Below are 21,211 nucleotides of genomic sequence, written 5' to 3'. Positions count from 1 at the left end.
ACTGTCTCTGTGGAACCCGAATTTGCATTTCGACAATGCCTTAGTCAAAATATCTGCATCCCATTCCTCAGTCGAAAAATACAGCAACAACATGATCCTCTTCACCACACAGTCTCGAAGATGATGATACCGGATATCGATCTGCTTGGACCTGTCATGAAATACTGGATTCTCAAAGAGTTCGATACAACTCTGATTATCGCAATAGATCACAGTTGGATCCATCCTCTAATTAAACAATCCAACTAGAATTTTCCGCATCCAAATGACCTCACATGCTGCCTGACTGGAAGCCATGTATTCAGCCTCTGCTGAGCTAAGTGCAACTAACCTCTGTTTCCTGTTGTACCAAGAAACTGCAGCTGAACCAAGGTTGAAAATTCCTCCTGAAGTGCTCTTCTGATCTGATGGACTCCCTGCCCAATCTGCATCTGTGAAGCCCTGAAACTTCACTCCCTTGATCCGTCTGTACCATAATCCATACTGAGATGTGCCTCTGAGGTATCTCAGCACATGCTTCGCTGCCTTCCAAAACAGCTTGGTAGGTTGAACCATAGCTTGACTCAGTTGGTTCACCGCAAAGCACAAATCTGGTCGTGTGTTCACTAAATACATCAATGAACCCACAAGCTGCCGATAAATAGTAGCAGCTACTACCTCACCTGAAGTAGCATCCTCCTTCCTCCAGTTACCTGCTAGATGAGTCTGTGTGGGCTTGCACTTTTCCATGTGGAATCTCCTGAGTATCTCATTGGCATACTTGCCTTGAGACACAAACACTTCCCCATCCTTCTGCCACACTTCCATGCCTAGAAAGTAGTGCATGAGACCCATGTCTTTCATCTCGAACTCTTGATCAACTGATCATCACCTGTCAATATCAGATCATCAACATAAAGAACAATGATCAATGGCTTACCTTCTACCATGATGTGGTAAAGGTTTGCATCTGCTTCACTCTTTGTGAAGCCCAACCTGGTGAAATAGTTGTCGATCCTGGTGTACCAAGAACGAGGTGCTTGCTTCAACTCGTACAAAGCTCTCTTGAGTCAGCACACATGCGACTCACGATCGAAGGTCTCAAATCCTTCCGACTGCTCTATGTACACCTCTTCCTCAATCTTGCCATTGAGGAATGCAGTCTTCACATCCATCTGATGGATCTTCCAACCCATCTGTGCTAATAGTGCCAACATCGATTTGATAGATGGGTACCTTGCTATAGGAGCAAAAGTCTCATCATAGTCGATCTTCTCGACCTGTGAGAAACCACGGGCAATGAACTCTGCCTTATGTTTCTCCACACTCCCATTAGCTGCTTGCTTTACCTTGTAAAGCCATCGGGAACTCACCACTGACTTGTCCTCCGGTCTTGGGACTGTTGTCGCACAGATTATCTGGGCAGCGCGACAACGCTCAGACCGGGGACTGTCACCCCGATCCCCGATCTCTCCGTTTAAGCCGTCTCCCGAGGCTATGGGGGTAGACCAATGTCACATGGTTTGGGTTTGAATTTGAATTCGATTACAATTAAGTTCGATTCGAGTTCGAATTTTTAGATGAGATTCATATGAGGTTCGCCATTAAGTTCGTTCATATATATAATTATTTTATATATATATATATATATATATATAAAATACTTAAAATTACATAAATCTTTTATATTCATTTATAATTAATATATATTTATAATTTTAATCATATACTATATCAATAAATTTATAATTTTCAAATTCCAATGCGCTACGTCATTAAACCTATAAGTAGGCTTAAAATCATAACTAACAAAATTGATTCGGAAAAGCACGCATTGTGGAATAACGAATGGTCTAATTAATGCTAAATTCTACTACAAATTTTGGTTCAGCCATTCTATCTTATCGCGCTTATTCATACAGTGAAGAATTGGTTTACGTTCTTTCTTTTTCTTGAAAGGAAAGCTTCCATGGACACATACATTTTGTTATAATTTCTCTCAAGAACTGAATCAACTAAATAAAGAATCGGCATATCATGGCGATGACGGACTTAAACGCCCGGAATTTAACTTCTAAAAAAAATGTGAGGTGAGAAATGTCCCAGCAGGACTCGATCCCTTGCGGCAGAGGTGCGAAGCCATCCTTCGTTAAAATGTTTCGGTAAACAGAGCAGAGAGAAGGCTCGCCGATCTGCGCTTTCTTTCCCTCTTCGATCTTCACCACAAAATTCGAAGTCTCCTCCATACTTCAAGCAGCAATCTCCCTGCTCCTTCGCATCTGCTATGTATTAAATTTTTTCTTAGAAATTGTGGAGCCACGGGAACGCTATCCGTAACCTCAACGCAACATGAACTAATATAAAGTTGAACCTTCTCGAACCTAAACGAACTTTAATTTTTTTTTTAAATTCGCCGAATTTCGGACATCAATGTTTAGGTTCGACAAACCCTGTGACACTGGGGTAGACCCTATGGGATAAAAGAAGACCAACTGTTGACCAATTGGGTTGGGAGACACAACAAGGCAACTGAGCACCTGATTGATTTTAGAAATTAATGTACCAATGCCTTATGGAGTTAATGATTAAATGATTGTTTACTAAATGTTGCAGAAATATGAACCTTGTAAAACAATCATTTACCATCAAATATATCAAACAATACAAGCTATTCAATAAACTCACAACGCTTTAATAATGATCCAGCAATTTTCTAAAGATTAAATGCTTTAAACAACCATACAATTTAAATGCTAACCAATTACCACTTTCATATAGCCAACTTTAAATAAACATTTAAGTGCATTTAGGTATAGAGAAATGGAACATAACTACCACAAAAAGACACCAAAATGAATTTTCAATTTTTAGTTAATCTTTTTTAATTTTTATATATTTTTATATTTTTATAAAATTTTAGGATTAAAATAAAACAAAACTAAAATCCTAATAAAACTAAAATCTAATCTAAACTTAAATCTAAATTAAAAATAACCTAAAGAATAACCCTTTATAACTTTTTATCTTTTAAATTCTAAAATTAAAAATCAGGACAGAAGAACTAAAATCTAAATTAAGCTAAAATCTATTATAAACTAAGATTCTAAAAAAATAAAATGAAAATGAACCTTTTTATTTTTTAAACCATTTATGATTTTTTATATTTTATATATATATATATTTTTTTATTTATTAAAAAAAATTAAAACAAAACTAAACTTGAAACTAACAACTAATCTAAAAAAATGAAAATCGATTTTTTATTTTCAAACTTTTTGATATTATTTTTAAAATTAAAATTTAAACAAAAGTAAATCTAAATTAAAACTAAAACTTAAGACTAAAAAGCTAAGCTAAAAACAAAAAGGACTAACACCTAATATGTATAACAAAAATGAAAATTTATAAAAAAAATCTAAATCCTAACTAAAAAGAACTCGGATCTAAATCTAAATTAAACAAAAAACCTAACCTAAAACTAACCAACGCATATGAAAAAAGAAAGAATCGTATTTAGTTTATGGCTATGTAGGTTCGCGTGAGAGGAATTTGACGGCAACAGAGAGGACGCGGGAGAGAAAAGGCTACGCAAAGAGGAGAATCGTGAGGGCTGGCGAGGCAGCGTGGAGCTGCGATGAAGCCACAGCAATGTGGGCAACAAGGGAATGCGATATGTAAATGAGTGATGGAAAGGAATTGTAGCCATAGAGGATGGTTAGAAAATGGATGGCAAGAGGAGAGAAATACGCAGGTGGGCAATGGAGCAGTGGATGGGCTAGTACGCAGAGAGGGTTTGCGAATTATGAAGACTAGATGTGGACAGGAAAAGAGCGTAGAGCAGGAAAGGAACAGCGTTTGGATAAGCTTGGGAGCGTACTACATGAGTTTAATTGCAGGTGTATGGCAGCGTAGATCTGGAGATGTTGTGAGGCAGAAAGGATGGAGAGCAGCGTATAGCTGGAATGAGACCACAGCGACAGTGTGAGGCAAGCTGCCAAGGCGTGCAACAAGAAAACGATTCTCCTTCAAGGCAGAAGGGCATTCGATGGAGGCAGATGTTGGACTACAGCAAAGGAGATGGGAGCAATTGAGGAGGCAGCGATTCCCTTGCAACGTTTGTTGCTTTTTTTCTTTTTTCTTTTTTTAGAAAAATTCGAAAAATTTCTCTGTAACAACAATGAAACTCCTGGCAACAACAGGTAGCAACAAACAGACAACCTGAAAACCCTCAAAATTCTTCAGAAGAGTCAAAGATTTTAAATCAATCCGTTTCAGATTTCTCTGATTAAAAACCCCACAAGAAATTTCTAGATCTGAAGTGAATATTCCTGCCAGAGCTAATCCTAAGGCCAGATCTTACCCTCCAGGGCCTAGATCTGGCTTCGGACAAAAAGCTTTCTTCTAACCTGCAACCTGCAATAACAAAAACCAAACACCCAGAAGTAATATGCACAAGAAACAAAACTAAAAACCCTAAAACCTACTGAATAATTACAGTATTTACAAACTGAAGGCTCTAGATAGCCAGATTTATTGTTATGCCACAGAAATATTTTCAGAATTTTAAACTTAATGTGAGGTGCCTCAAAAAACCCTTCATGCATCTGCAACCAAAAAATTCTAATGATAAGCCTGGGATTAAAATTGGCTAGGCTCTTTCAGAAAACGCAACCTGAAAATTGGCTGGTTCAGCGAGAACTTCCCCTAACGCCCGATAAACTTAAAATTATGGATATCCTGCACAGCTTAAATCAACCATTAACATAGAGGGAGAAAACAACAGTGAAATTTCAGATCAAATGGAGATACCTGCCATTATATTTCAGAAATTAAATTATCATTCAAACCCCAGAGATCAGACAAGATACCTGTGCCTAAATCAATCTTCATCAAGCTATTATCAATGGCTGAAAATAAAATTATGCAGAAAAATAAAACATCTTACAGCGCTTCCAGAAGAGTAACACCAGCAAGATTTTCAACCCCAAAGCCTTTCTTTATTGCACAAAAAATGACTACAAGAGAGCTTTCTTTAGCACCAGAATCTCAGATCGAATCTGATCTCAAATGACCCCTGACACCCTATTTAAAGGAAAATTTCCCAACAGCTAGTTCGAGTGATCCATGTCAAAATGATCTCGATCGTCAATGAGGATCAAAATCCCTTTTAATCTCATCCGTCGAAAATTTTAAATGCATTTTAATATATTAAAAATTAAAATTATTTTCTCAAAACTTTGACTTATTATTATTTTATTATACTTTTTTAAACTTTTATTTATTTATATTTTTTTATTTATTTTTAAATTTTATTTTATTTTATATATTTTTTTTAGTTTTGGATCCTCGAACTTAGCCTTTGGAAAAATCACCTAGGACCCAGGACATAGGACCTATGAGGGGATAAAACATTTTCTAACCCTCAAGACACTTTACATCATGACTTTTACAATTTTACATCTCAAGGGAGAAAACCCATTTGACATAGACCCTCATAGACCATCCAATTCTGCGACACAAATATAATCTAGCAGATCAAGCAATTTGTAATAATCTAACCAAATAGTTAGAATTATCTCCAAATTACTTTTACATAAACTCGACCTAGCACACTAGGATTCCCCTAAGATTCTAATGACAAAATCCATTTCGGCTTTGGGGTTAGGCTGAAGGAAAACTCTGCCGATCATGGATCGGTGAGACAAAAAACCTTCCGGAACGTAGATTATCACTAGAAAATTAGGTTTGCCTAGGCAATTTACATACATGACTCAGATCTGCTAAGATTATTTACAATTTACACATGCAAACTGGGCCTACAACATAACATGATCAGGCTGATGATGACAATCGAATGGCATGGACACGTCGATCAAGCGCTATCCCTTTTGCGAAAAGGGGGGTGTACTACTATGGGTAGTTGACACGTAGTGGTCAACATCTGGCTCTACTTGGGGACACGTTGTTGCACTATAGGAATGTGAGAATCCAGAATCTGCATCCACGCAACACACAATAAAACATAAGTAGCGTCCATCCAAAAATTATCATATAACATTAAGCACAGGAAAGATATAAGCTCTTCATTTATTAACTATCTAGTAACATGAAAAGTAAATCTAATCCTAAAACAGAAATGAAAATGCTGAAAGAACAAGGAGTAGGGTTAGAAATACAGAGGATGCCCCATGGCATCAGATGTATTCAATATAGTGTATACTGAGCATTTGCCTGCTTTCAAGCAAATCTGTCGGCTGTTTCTCGGATGTGCCATGTCCAATTCTGCATACAGTAGGACTTTTTCCTATCCGAAAATCAAGCTGCTCGCGATCGTCTGATGCATCAAATCTTCTTCTCGTTCTCTTTCTTTTGCATTTTTTTCTTGTGGCAGGCTATATCACTGATGACGTGGAACTTTCTGCTTCAAAGCTCTCAGATGAAGTATGTAAGATATGCATGTCATGTCTTTCTTCATTCTACATCTGCTTTGTCAAGGATGATGGATCAATCTCACAGGTGCCATGAGTTATAATTTGATCTTCTATGACTAGCGAATTAACTATGTGAGCATCAACCTGATTATTAATTTCCCTTTTACCCAGGTCACCTTCAATTATCCACTTTTCAATGGAACAAAGGACCTCATAATAAGATGGAGCTTGTTGCAGGCTGCAGCAGATAAGGAGGCCTTTGATCTATTGACGTTCCCTGGTTTCTTTCATCCTCTAACCGCTGTTGAAATTTCTGAACTTGTATTTTGATAGCATTTATCTGACTAGAGTGTTCAACCTTCATAGCATTGATTTCCCTGGCATGGTCTTCTTCCATGGTTAGTAACTTATTTTGAAGACATATTTGACTAGATTCCATATTTTTTATTACTTTATCGTTCTTTTCCTTTATGGTCATCAAGCAATGTTGCATAAAGTTTATCTCTTTTTTATGATTTGCTTGCATGGTAGCTAACTAAATATTATAATCAAATTCCATGATCGTCATATTTTCCTCTAAGCCTGATAACTTGCTTTGCATAAAATTAATTTCCTTGTCATGATTAGCTTTCATGGTCTCAATTTCCTTAGCACGCTAACTTTTCATGTCAGTTACGTGATCAGAGTGTTTAATTTCCATGATATCCATCTCCTTATTACGTTTTTCCAGGTGGGTGCATAAAGTTCTCACATCATTGGCGTAATTAGTTTGATTGATCTCCATATTTTTACCAGCCGCATTAGTTCTTCTATAATTTGCTTCTGATTTTCCTTTTCATTGATTTCACAATTTGTCCCTGCTTTTCCACTACCCTGGATTTGATCTGCAATGGTACAGGTGGATGGCACACTCTGATATGAAGAATTGTCTTGAAATCTTTCATCGACAGCTGGACCTTTCATAAGATTACTTTCATTTTGTTGCACAATTTTAGGGGCACAAGGCGAACTATCTAGATAACCATATCTATCTTTAAAAGCATTGACAATGTCTTGTAAAGAAGTGAAAGAATCTTCAGAACAATTATTAAACCAATTCAAAGCATCACCCTTTAAAGAAAGAACAAATAGACGCATTTTGACATCTTCATGATTATATTGAGGAAGTCTACAATATATGATCATTACACTAGTAGACTTACTTAAATTCTTTCTAACAGCGACTGAATCACTACCTGAAAACAAAGGTAATTTAGAAATGGCCACTTCCGGAACATCATGGAGATCATCATTAAAATGACATGGGTTAAACGAATAATCCATGATGAATAATGAGGGACCAAATGGATGATAGAAAGAGATCTTTGCTCGAGAAAATCAAGAAATGAAAGAAGTGGAATTGCCACATGAAAAATGAATCTAATTCTAGGATCCAAAAAGCAACAAACAAGTAGATATGAGGGAGGCTTCTTGTCTGGGAAAAACAAATGAAAAGAAATGGAGTCGCCACCCAAACAAGAAACGAACTAAAGAGTAGGTGTTGAAGGAACGATTAAACAATATGATGAAAGATAAGGCGATCAAAAGATTAAATGACACCAAAGAATGTTAGCCATTTGACAGGCTAATGAATTGTATAGATAATCTTCAGCAAAATCACATGATCAATATTTTGTCGACGCGTTTCGAACCAACGAGTGTGGTTCATCGTCAGGACAAGTGTGGCTAATGAATGGCGGAAAAGATGAGATGATGCCAAAAAATGTTGACTTTGCCGGCTCAAATGAAAAGATTCCAGATCCAAGATGAAGAGAAGAATGAAGATGAAATGTCGTTGAAACGCCAGGGACAGAAAAAACTCTTTCCCCAGCAGCGGTGCCAAAAAATGTTGTCGCACAAATTGTCTAGGTAGCGCGACAACACTCAGACCGAGGGCTGTCACCCTGAACCCCGATCTCTCAGTTTAAGACGTCTCCCGAGGCTAAGGGGGGTAGACCCTATGGGATAAAGGAAGACCAACTGTGGACCAGTTGGATTGGGAGACACAGCAAGGCAACTGAGCACCTGATTGATTTTAGAAATTAATGTACCAATGCCTTATGAAGTTAATGATTAAATGATTAAATGAACCTTGTAAAACAATCATTTATCACCGAATATCTCAAGCAATACAAACTATTCAATAAACTCACAATGCTTTAATAATGATCCAACAATTAAATTTCTAAAGATTAAATGCTTTAAACCACCATACAATTTAAATGATAACCAATTACCACTTTCATATAGCCAACTTTAAATAAACATTTAAGTGCATCTAGCTATAGAGAAATGGAACATAAATACCACAAAAAGACACCAAAACGAATTTTCAATTTTTAGATAACCTTTTTTAATTTTTATATATTTTTATATTTTTATAAAATTTTAGGATTAAAATAAAACAAAACTAAAGTCCTAATAAAACTAAAATATAATCTAAACTTACATCTAAATTAAAAATAACCTAAAGACTAACCCTTTTTAACTCTTTTATTTTTTAAATTCTAAAAATAAAATCAGAATAGAAGAACTAAAATCTAAATAAAGCTAAAATCTATTCTAAACTAAGATTCTAAAAAAAAAATGAAAAGGAACTTTTTATTTTTTAAACCATTTATGAAGTTTTATATTTTTTATTTTTTTTATTTTTGAATTAAAAAAAAAAAAAAAACAAAACTAAACTTGAAACTAACAGCGAATCTAAAAAAATGAAAATTGATTTTTTATTTTCAAACTTTTTGATATTATTTTTAAAATTAAAATTTAAACAAAAGTAAATCTAAATTAAAACTAAAACTTAAGACTAAAAAGCTAAGCTAAAAACAAAAAGAACTAACACCTAATATATATATAACAGAAATGAAAATTTATAAAAAAAATCTAAATCCTAACTAAAAAGAACTCAGATCTAAATCTAAATTAAACAAAAAACCTAACCTAAAACTAACCAACGCATATGAAAAAAGAAATAATCGTATTTAGTTTATGGCTATGCAGGTTCGCGTGAGAGAAATTTGACGGCAACTGAGAGGACGCGGGAGAGAAAAGGCTGCGCAGAGAGGAGAATCGTGAGGGCTGGCGAGGCAGCGTGGAGCTGCGATGAAGCCACAACAACGTGGGCAACGAGGGAATGCGAGATGTAAATGAGTGATGGAAAGGAATCGTAGCCGTAGAGGATGGTTAGAAAACGGATGGCATGAGGAGAGCAATACGCAGGTGGGCAATGGAGCAGTGGATGGGCTAGTACGCAGAGAGGGTTTGCGAATTATGAAGACTAGATGTGGACAGGAAAAGAGCGTAGAGCAGGAAAGGAACAGTGTTTGGATAAGCTTGGGAGCGACTGCATGAGTTTAATTGCAGGTGTATGGCAATGTAGATCTGGAGATGTTGTGAGGCAGAAAGGATGGAGAGCAGCGTATAGCTGGAATGAGACCACAGCGACAACGTGAGGCAAGATGCCAAGGCGTGCAACAAGAAAACGATTCTCCTTGCAGGCAGAAGGGCATTCGATGGAGGCAGATGTTGGACTGCAACAGAGGAGATGGGAGCGATTGAGGAGGCAGCGATTCCCTTGCAGCGTTTGTTGCTTTTTTTTCTTTTTCTTTTTTTTAAATTCGAAAAATTTCTCTGTAACAACAATGAAAACCCCGACAACAACAGGTAGCAACAAACAGACAACCTGAAAACCCTCAAAATTCTTCAGAAGAGTCAAAGATTTTAAATCAATCTGCTTCAGATTTCTCTGATGAAAAACCCCATAAGAAATTTCCAAATCTGAAGTGAATATTCCTGCCAAAGCTGATCCTGAGGCCAGATCTTACCCTCCAGGGCCTAGATCTAGCTTCGGACAAAAAGCTTTCTTCTAACCTGCAACCTGCAATAACAAAAACCAACCACCCAGAAGTAATATGCACAAGAAACGAAACTAAAAACCCTAAAACCTGCTAAATAATTACAGTATTTACAAACTGAAGGCTCTAGATAGCCAGATTTATCGTTATGCCACAGAAATATTTTCAAAATCTTTAACTTAATGTGAGGTGCCTCAGAAAACCCTTCATGCATCTGCAACCAAAAAATTCTAATGATAAGCCCGGGATTAAAACTGGCTGGGCTCTTTCAGAAAACGCAACCCGGAAGTTGGCTGGTTCAGCCGAGAACTTCCCCTAACGCCCGGTAAACTTAAAATTAAGGATATCCTGCACAGCTTAAATAAACCATTAACATAGAGGGAACAATAGTGAAATTTCAAATCAAATGGAGATACCTGCCATTATATTTCAGAAATTAAACTATCATTCAAACCCCAGAGATCAGACAAGATACTTGTGCCTAAATCAATCTTCATCAAGCTATTATCAATGGCTGAAAATAAAATTATGCAGAAAAATCAAACATTTTACAACATTTCTAGAAGAGTAACACCAGCAAGATTTTCAACCCCAAGTCTTTCTTTATTGCACAAAAAATGACTACAAGAGAGCTTTCTTTAGCACCAGACTCTCAGATCGAATCTGATTTCAAATGACCCCTGACACCCTATTTAAAGGAAAATTTCCCAACGGCTAGTTCGAGTGATCCATGTCAAAATGATCTCGACCGTAGATGAGGATCAAATCCCTTTTAATCTCATCCGTCAAAAACTTTAAATGCGTTTTAATATATTAAAAATTAAAATTTTGCATTTCTTTTCTCAAAACTTTGACTTATTATTATTTTATTATATTTTTTAAATTTTTATTTATTTATATTTTTTATTTATTTTTAAATTTTATTTTATTTTATTTTTTTATTTTTTAGTTATTTTTTATTATTTTTATATTTTTTAATTTTTAATTTTTATTTTATTTTATATTTTTTTTATTTTTAATTTTGGATCCTCGAACTTAGCCTTTGGAAAAGTCCCCTAAGACCTAGGACTTAGGACTTATGAGGAGATAAAACATTTTCTAACCCTCAAGACACTTTACATCATGACTTTTACAATTTTACATATCAAGGGGGGAAACCCATTTGACATAGACCCTCATAGACCACCCAGTTCTGCGACACAAATATAATCTAGCAGATCAAGCAATTTGTAATAACCTAACCAAATAGTTAGAATTATCTCCAAATTACTTTTACATAAACTCGACCTAGCACACTAGGATTCCCCTAAGATTCTAATGACAAAATCTATTTCGGCTTTGGGGTTAGGCTGAAGGAAAACTCTGCCGATCATGGATCGGTGAGACAAAAAACCTTCCGAAACGTAGATTATCACTAGAAAATTAGGTTTGCCTAGGCAATTTACATACATGACTTAGATCTGCTAAGATTATTTACAATTTACACATGCAGACTGAGCTTACAACATAACATGATCGAGCTGATGATAACAGTCGAATGGCACAGAAGCGTTATCCCTTTTGCGAAAAGGGGGTGTACTGCTATGGGTAGTTGACACGTAGTGGCCAACAGGGACAACATCCCAAACACTGTTTCGAACTACGGAGTCGTACTCCTCCACCATAGCATCAACCCAGACTGACTGCTGCACTGCTTCCTCGAAGGAAGATGGTTCCATCTCTACACACTCCCCAGCCAGGGCCATGTAACCAATGTACTGCTCAGGTGGTCTCCTTTGTGTGCGCTGAGAGGATAGTTGTCCCACATTCTCTCTCGCATCCATCACCAATCTGTCAGCTTCCCTTGAGCGTTTCCACCCATTTCTAAAAGACTCTGCATGAGTGGATGTCTCCACTCCTGGATCCTCTGCATGCGGCTGCTCCGCATCAGTCTGAGGCTCCTCCTCCCTAGGAACCAAAAGTTCCTCCTTTGCATGCAACTTGAGCTCCCTCCCAAGGGAAACTCGCATGGCTTTCTGCTCGTCGAACTTCAGATCTCTGTGTACACTGTCCTCTGACTGGTAGGCAAGAACACCCAATAGTTGTGGGATGTATCAATGTACCCCACAAGCATCCCCAACTCAGTTGTTGGCTCTAGCTTCTTCCGGGCATCTTTGGTCACATGGCAATAAACTGATGATCCAAAGATCTTGAAGTGACTCACATCTGGTCTCTTCCCGGAGAAGGCCTCCACTGGTGTCTTCATCCCCAGTATACGATGCGGGCTTTTATTTTGCAAGTATACTGCTATATTGCATGCCTTAGCCCACAAATGAAGTGGTAGGCCTTGGTCATGCAGTGTCGCCCAAGCTGCTCCCACAATCGTTCTGTTCTTCATTTCGGCCACCCCATTCTGTTGTGGGTTATGGGGTGTCGTCAACTCCCGTTTAATTCCTTCTGTTGCGCAGAAGTCCTTAAACTGTTGAGAGACATACTCTCCACCATTGTCGCTTCGCAAGGCCCTTATTTTCTTTCTAGATTCTTTCTCAACCAAGGCTTTGAACTCACAAAACCTTGAGAAGGTTTGATCCTTTTTCTGCATGAAGTAGATCCAACATCTACGAGAAAAATCATCAATAAAAATAACATAGTACCTTTGTTTAGCGATGGAGGTTGTCGAGAATGGTCCACACACATCTGTATGAACTCGCTCCAGGATTGCTCCAGCTCGACTGTCTCGATCCTGAAAGGAAGATTTTGCATACCTACCCAAGGTACAACCTTTGCATGTATCCCCTTGCTCTAGTTTACCCTTGGGAAGTCCGGTAGAAATCTACTGCATGATTTTCAAGGCCCCATGGTGCAAGTGGCCCAATCTTCTATGCCATAGCTCGCCAATATCTTGTCTCTGCACCAACTATGCTTTGGAACTCAATGCAGCACAGTCATCTACCTCTAGCTTGTAGAGATTCTTTACTCGAATCCCAATCCTCTTGGTTTGTCTAGTGCCGATGTGCCTCAAGAATGCCTTTCCTTTACTAAAGACTACATCATAGCCTTTGTCTTCCAACATTGTGACGGACACCAGGTTCTTCTTCAGTCCAGGCACATACTTTACATCAATCAGGGTGAGAGGAGCTCCATGCTCCCTCTGAAACACAACCGTGCCTTCACCTGAAACACGGTACTTTCCATCATCGTCCATCTCTATGCGCATCTGGAGGTACTAAATAGACTCTTGTCGTCAGTCATGCGGAATGAAGCTCCACCGTCCAGGTACCACACACAACCCACCATCGATGAAACCATACATGGGATGAGGATGAAATCCAATTCGAACTGTGAGGCCAGTGCCTCACCATCTGATCTTTTCGAGGATCCCTTCTTGGATTTCTTCTATGTACAATTTGTAGCATAATGGCCTACCTCATGAAAATGAAATCATCGCACTTTCGATTTGTCAATCTTCTTCCCACCATGGGAATAACTCGATTTGGAATGGGACGCCTCCCCCCTTTCCTCGCCTTACTTGCTAAGGCTAGATTTTCTTCATCATCATGCTTTGATGAAGATCCATCTCTAGTGCTTCTCCTTATCTCCTCCTGCATCAGATCCGACCAAATTCGTTCCCAATCTAGCAATTTCTCTCTTCCATTTACTAAGTCTTGGTAGCTATGCCAGCTCTTAGGAAGACCGAGGAGAGCAAGACTCACCATGTCATCATCGGCTGTCATGATTCCTACACTTCCAAGCTCATCCCTGCAGGTGGTGAGCTTGTTCATATATGTAGAGATCGTGTTGCCCTTTTCACGCTTGATTTTCCGAAGCTTGTCTTTCAGCGCCAGCTTCCTCTAATCCCAGTTGTTTTGATATAGATCCTTCAATGTTTTCCACATTGAAAACGGTGTCTCCTTCCCATGGAGACTCGAGACAATGTGGTCTTGAACTCCCTCAAGAAGAATCCTCCTCGCTCTAGCCACACATTTCTTCCATTCCCCCAATTCTTGGGCACTAGCAACTACTGGCTTGGGGACTTCTTGATCAATGAATTCCTTCAAACCGTTGTCCTCTAATACTGCTTCCATGCGATCCTTCCAGACTATATAATTCGAGCTACCATCTAGAGCATACTCGAGTCTCAAACCGTTCAACGCCATTGTTGAAATTTGAGATGTGATAAGAATTCGATTTCTATAATCAGGAACTTCAAACTTCGAACTTCTCCCTTCTTTGTATATTGTTCTCTGCTTTGATCACCTTTGCTCCGATACCATGTAGAATTTCTTACTGTAGATCACTTGATAATGCAATATACTAAAGCAAAATACTTGATCTACTTCTACAAACAAACTTGCGGAAGCTTAATTGATTTTGAGCAAGATCAAATAGAACACATATAACAGAGAATGAGAAATCAATCACACATGAACACAGAAGAATACTCTGGGGAAAGCCTCAGCTAAAAACCCCGCTATCTATATTATCATACAAGTGGAAATATCTCCGGATTACACAAAGGTTTAACTCACAAGCTATCCAGCTTTCAGTACAATCCCTCAATGCTACTCATAGACTAAATAGACACAACATATGCCTTCCCTCAGTCCTCCAAGCTTCCTATTTCATTCCACAGTTTCTCCTAGGTTCTCTGGCTGCCACCTGTGTGAATTCACCTCTCACACAACTCACCAAACTTAGAAATAACTGCGCGATCTCCAAGGAATGAATTCCTTCTGCATGCAAGAGATATCCTTAATGGAATATTCCTGCAACTGATAGTACACTGTCCCATCCTCTGATCTCAATTGGGTCTCTGACTGAATTGACATGCATGAGTTATTTATGAGAGAATATTCAGTTATCTGAAGTACACTAATTACATGCATGCATGCATTAACTAACTGAACTCACAATCAGTTCCACAAACTGTTGGAACTAATCTAACTAGACTTAACTCAGTTAACTAAGCTAACTAATTACAACTCAAAGTACAACTCATCCTGATCTCCTTAATTAAGGAATAACTTCCTCAATCAAAGGGAAAATTGTTGCATGTCTTCACATAGACTTCATGTTTGATTTTCTCCAACTAATTAACTCAAGATGAATTAATTAATTATTTTTCAAACAGCTACTAAGATCAAATTCGAATTTTAATTCTCAATTTTAGTTCAGGGACTAACTAAAATTGGAATGTATCTTGAAATGCTATTTATAGCAATGCTATTTTTAGCACTTCTATATTTAGCATTTCTTGTTGCTATTTTCAACAAAAATTTCCAGCCCAATCTGTGTTAGTGAACCCACTCAGCCTGATGTCATTGCCTTGGGTGTACAATAGTCCATGCTTGATTGTTCGTCGTATATATCTAAGAACATGTTTGGCTGCTTCCCAGTGTGCCCTCTTGGGTTCCACCATGAACTGACTAAGGGTGTTGATAACATAACAAATGTCTAGCCTGGTATTGACCACATACATCAAGGACCCTATAAGTTGCCTATACAAGGTGGGATCAATGTCTTTGTCTTCTGATACATCAATCTTCTTCCAATTGGTGATCATTGGAGTAGACATAGGTCTACAGCCCTGTATCCTAAATATCTTTAAGATCTCTTTAGCTTATCACCCTTGTCCAAGGAAGATCTCACCCTTCTACTGCCAAACTTCCAACCCCAAGAAATAATGCATCTGTCCCAAATCCTTCATGTCGAATTTTGTGGCTAGGTTCTTCTTGCAGTGTTTGATGAGCCTGGATGATCCTGTCAGGAAAAGATCATCCACATATAACACTAGGATTAGAGGCTCATTCTCTACGACAAGATAGTAAAGATTAGGATCAGAGTCACTCTTGATGAACCCCATCTTCTGCAAGTAGCCATCAATTCGACCGTAACATGCTCTAGGTTACAAGGCTTTCTTTAATCCGCATACATGAAATTTCTTTTCATGTGTCTCAAAATCCTCTGGCTGTTCAATGTATACTTCCTCTTCTATCACCCCATTCAAGAATGTCATCTTGACATCCATCTGGTGAATCTCCCACTCCATCTGTGCTGCGAGGGATATCACGGTTCTAATAGAAGTATACGTGGTTACTGGGGCGAAGGTTTCTTCGTAGTCTATCCCTTCCTTTTGAGCATACCCCTTAGCCACAAACTTGCCTTTGTATTTCTCCACACTGTCGTCTGCAACATATTTGACTTTGTAGATCCATCTCGAACCTACCACTAACTTGTCCTGAGGCCTAGGTACCACTTCCCAGACATCATTGACCATTATAGAATTGTATTCCTCCACCATAGCATCTACCCATACTTGATGTTGAACAGCCTCCTGAAAACTAGAAGGTTCCCCAACCTGAGCTACTAGGGCCTAGTATTTGTCTGGCTATCTTCGCTCCCTTTTATCATTCCTGGGTGCACCAATGAAGTCCTCTGTATCCGTAGAATCTGTCGGAGTTCCCGGCTCGTTCTTCCACTGGTAGTGGATACATCTATCAGCTCTTCCTCTTCCTGAGATTCCTCCTGTTCTGAAGCTTTGTCTTTAGGAGAATTTTTGGTACTAGTTTTTGTTGGTCGAAGTGGTTGGACCAACGGATCATCTTTTGACTACTCCTCGAAAGGCATTTCTCAGGATTTCCTGAAAGCTCTGTCCTCCATGAACTTTATATCCCGCTAAACTACTACCTTCCTACTCCCTGGAAGATAGACTCTATATGCCTTAGCATTCTCTCTATATCCCACAAGATATCTTTTCTCGGTGGTTTGATCTAATTTCTTTCTCTTTTCGTCGAGTATATGGTAATACGCCAAACTCCCAAATATCCTGAAATCACTCACTTCAGCTGTCTTCCCGGTGAAGACCTTTTTTGAGTGATTTTGCCCATTGCTCTGTGCGGAGTCCTATTCTGGACATAAACTATCGTGCTGCATGCTTCTGCCTACAAGAATTTGGGCATACCCTGATCATACAACATTGCCCTAGCTGCTTCCACAATAGTATTGTTTTTCCTTTCTGCTACTCCATTCTGCTCCAGATTGTAGGGAGTTGTCCACTCTCTTCTGACGCCTTCCCTAGCGCAAAAATCGGTGAAGTCCTTGTCAACATACTCTCCACCATTGTCTGAGCGCAGCACTTTTATCTTGTTTCTTGTCAGATTCTCCACTAAAGCCTTGAACTCTTTGAATCGACCAAAAACCTCATCCTTGGTTTTTAGAAAGTAGATCAAAGTCTTCCTAGAATGGTCATCGATGAAAGTGACGAAGTATTCGGCACCACTACGAGCTTTTGTGGACATCGGTCCGCTGATGTTTGAGTGTATCAATCCTAGAACACTCTTAGCTCTATTGTTACCTCTAAAAAACGTTGCTTTGGCATACTTACCTAGAGCACCCTCTACACACATCATCTTGTTCAGTACTTAGTTCTGGAACTCCTGACACTGTTTTCCTAAGAATTCTCAGAGCCCCATGGTGTAAGTGTCCCATCCTCCTATGCCATAATTCATCCAAATCTTTATCCCCATTGCTGCCTATCAATGCCATTAGAGGTTCTAGCTATAATCTATACAGCCTGTTACTTCTGATTCCAATCTGGGCCTTCTTTTTCCAACTCGGGTGTTTGACATATACTTTCTCCTTAATGAAGAAAACATCATAGCCCTTGTTTTGAAGTTGAGATACAAAGATTAAGTTCATCCCCAATCCTGGCACATGCAGCACATTGGTTGCTCGAAGCCGCTCTCCTGCTTTGGTTTAAAAGACAACAGTACCTCTTCCTATGGGGGTACACTTTGCCTTATTTCCCATGGTGATCTGAAAATTCATCATTTCTTCCTGATAATCTGAAAAACATTCTCGAATTCTTGTCATATGCCAGGAAGCTCCACTATCTATATACCAAACCTCAGAGGAGGTAGAGCTTGCTAGGCAAGCGACTTCTTCTTCCAATCTAGAAGCTAACATAGAATAATCGTGATCCATGTCCCTTGTGCTATCTTCTGGAAATATGTGTGAGTCCCTTTGAGTTGATGCCTCTGCATCATGATCTTGACCCATAGCTGATTCTTCCCTCCTATTGTCGGATCTCTACTTTGATACCATGTGAAAATTTCTAACCTGAAATTCTACTACAGCAACTGATTTATTTCACCTACTTATTCTTCACAATAAGTTATTTACGAAATCCTTTCAGCAAATATTAAAATAAATTCTACTGCAGTTATCACATAATTACACAGAGAAAATACATACGCAAGAACCAATCACATCAACACAGTTGCTTTTGGACAATTGTCCCCAGAAAAACCCAATGTGGGAAAACCGGTACAGCAAATGAGGGTTTTATTAATCTTCAGAAACAATCTCTTTTAAAAGGAATGATTTTACAAAGAAACTGAGAGAAAACACCTGAGACTTTCCCCTAGAAACGTTATGACACCTTGGAGACCCTTCTCCCACTTCTGCATCACTTTTGCATCGTTCAGCGTGGCTCTGCGTCCCTCAGCGTCAGCTTGCGTGAGAGATGCGTCTCCCTTGGACTACGTCTCCCTATGCACTATCTCTTAATGTCCCTGCGTCGCCTCCTCCTCGGCCATTGACTGTTGTTGATGCCCTCCTCTTCCTCCACCCTGCAACTCTCCCTCTGAAATCGATCTCCTTCTCTTTGAGAATTAATTTTCCATGAGATACTGAGTATCTGTCGGTGTGTCTCCAAATGATCCTCAAGTCTTCTCTTATACTCTGCAACTCTCCCTCTGAAATCGCTCTCCTTCTCTTTGAGAATCAATTTTCCATGAGATACTGAGTATCTGTCAGTGTGTCTCCAAATGATCCTCAAGTCTTCTCTTATACTTTTCCTGTTGATGAATCAACAGTCGAGATTAAGTGTCTAATCAACGACTAAGATTAAAACATACTTGATCTGCATCTCCCTTTGTGCTATCTTCCTCCACCCTGCAACTCTCCTTCTAAAATCGATCTCCTTCTCTTTGAGAATCAATTTTCCATGAGATACTGAGTATTTATCGATGTGTCTCCAAATGATCCTTAAGTCTTCTCTTATACTTTTCCTGTTGATGAATCAACAGTCGAGATTAAGTCTCTAATCAACGGCTAAGATTAAAACATACTTAATCCTTGTCTCTTAGAAGCTTCTCACCCTTATCTTTATTAATACCCATTAATTTTTTAATTTTCCTAAGTTTAGACTTAGGAACCCATTAAAAGTATTAATTATTTTAATAACTCCTCATCCTGGTGGAATTTCTCCAAACAATTTTTGGGTCTTGCAGATCTCATGTGCCTTGCCTCTCCACCAAATTTCAAGGCTAGAGCACATCCAATGCTACCAAAAATCAACAACATTGGAGAAGATTTGGCAAGTCTTTTAAAAAGGGTAAAAGGCCATTCCTAATTCATTCTATTTTTGGTAATTATCTCTTGTGATTGGATGTGGGCTCAAGCGAGTCTAGCTCAAGGATTTCAGGCGAAATTTTCAAACTAGTTTTGGTGGACATCAATTACCTAGCTAGTACTCAGCCGAATTAGGTGGACATCCATTGCCACCCTAGTTGGTATTGCAGGGAATTTATTCATATTTCTCATTGTGCTTCAATTTGCAGGTTATTGGATAACATTTCTTCAGTGGGATGAATTGAATAGTATTGTCAGAATTGTTTTCATCTTGAGGACTTAGTTACTTAAGGAGAAACCATCTTTTAATAGGGCTGAATTATTGCTTCAAGAGGTTCAAGATTATTGTTTGGAGGCCGAGTTTCCTTCGATTCTTGGAGACCAAGATCTGTTTCTTTGAGCAAGCCGATTTCATCTATTTTGAGGGATGAGTTTCCTTAACCCTTAGAGGCCGAGATATATTATTTTTGTAGACTGAATTTGTCTATTTGGAGGTCGAATTCAAGCTACTTCTGGAGGCTGAGTATTATCTGTAGTGGAGAGTCGAATCTGATCTCTTGGAGGCTGATTTCATCTTATCCTGGAGGCCGATTTATTTCTCTTAGAAGAGGCTGAAATTTATCTTGTTGGGGTGTTGAATTACTTCATATTAGTTGCTGAGTTTTCTACATTTTTCAGTAGGCCAGGTTCCAATTATTGGAGGCCAGGGAGGCCGAGTTGCTTCAGTCCTAGAGGCCGAATTGTCCATTTTTTGAAGGCCTGACTGTTTTCAACTTGTAGGGCCAAATACATCTTCTCAAGGGAGCCGAGATTCTTCAGAAATTCCTCATACACTACCTGAAGATCAAGTTGCTATCTATAGGATGAGTTCTTCCTTCGATCGGTGATTATTTGGGTGGCTGATCTCTGTTATCTATTGAGGCCGAATTGTGGAGTCCAAGTCGATTTGCTGAAGGGACTGTGTCATCTCATTTTTCAAGGGTGAGATTCTTGTGGACCGAGTTTGTGGATCCATATCATTATTTCTGAAGGCCAAATTGGCTCATTCCAGTGCCAGAGCGGGATCTCAGGTTCCAAATTGGTTTTTGCCTTGTAAGGTCTTTCAGATCCGGCTAATAAACTTATGATTTGCCCCATATATCTTCTTGCTGAAAGTGTTCTTTACTTTGTCTGCAAAGTGTTTCACGAAATATCCGTTCACTAAATGTTTGATGAAATTCACCAAAGAAAAATTTAAATACTTGTGGAATTGGCTTAGCACATTATAGCTTGGTACATTACAACCTAATCCTTTGATTCTCCAAAAGAAAAATAGACTTACCTGATAGGATATATTAGTCATAACCATATGGATTTGGAAATTGAAAGCACACGTAGGGATAATATGTAAAAGCGAAGATGACAACAATCCCAAAAAGAGCTTCTCTCTACAAATACTAAGAAAAGAAGTATACAATTAAAATGGTGTACAAATATGCAAAACAGCCATTATTTTCCAGAGAAAATAGCATCTTT

General features: G+C 38.5%; 1 protein-coding gene across 1 annotated transcript in view; it reads right to left on the bottom strand.

Annotated features, from left to right (window-relative positions):
- Positions 1-21,211, bottom strand: part of PDE312 (Nucleic acid-binding, OB-fold-like protein) — a 399,789-nt gene that overhangs the window by 313,068 nt on the left and 65,510 nt on the right. The gene's annotated exons all lie outside the window — the stretch shown is intronic.

This window comes from Pinus tabuliformis, chromosome Q (assembly GCF_031772625.1).
Source record: "Pinus tabuliformis cultivar Carrire ecotype Pingquan chromosome Q, CPIR1, whole genome shotgun sequence".
Classification (NCBI taxonomy): Eukaryota; Viridiplantae; Streptophyta; class Pinopsida; order Pinales; family Pinaceae; genus Pinus; species Pinus tabuliformis.
Note: the sequence above shows the minus strand (reverse complement) of the source record. Positions and strands in the feature narration are given on the sequence as shown.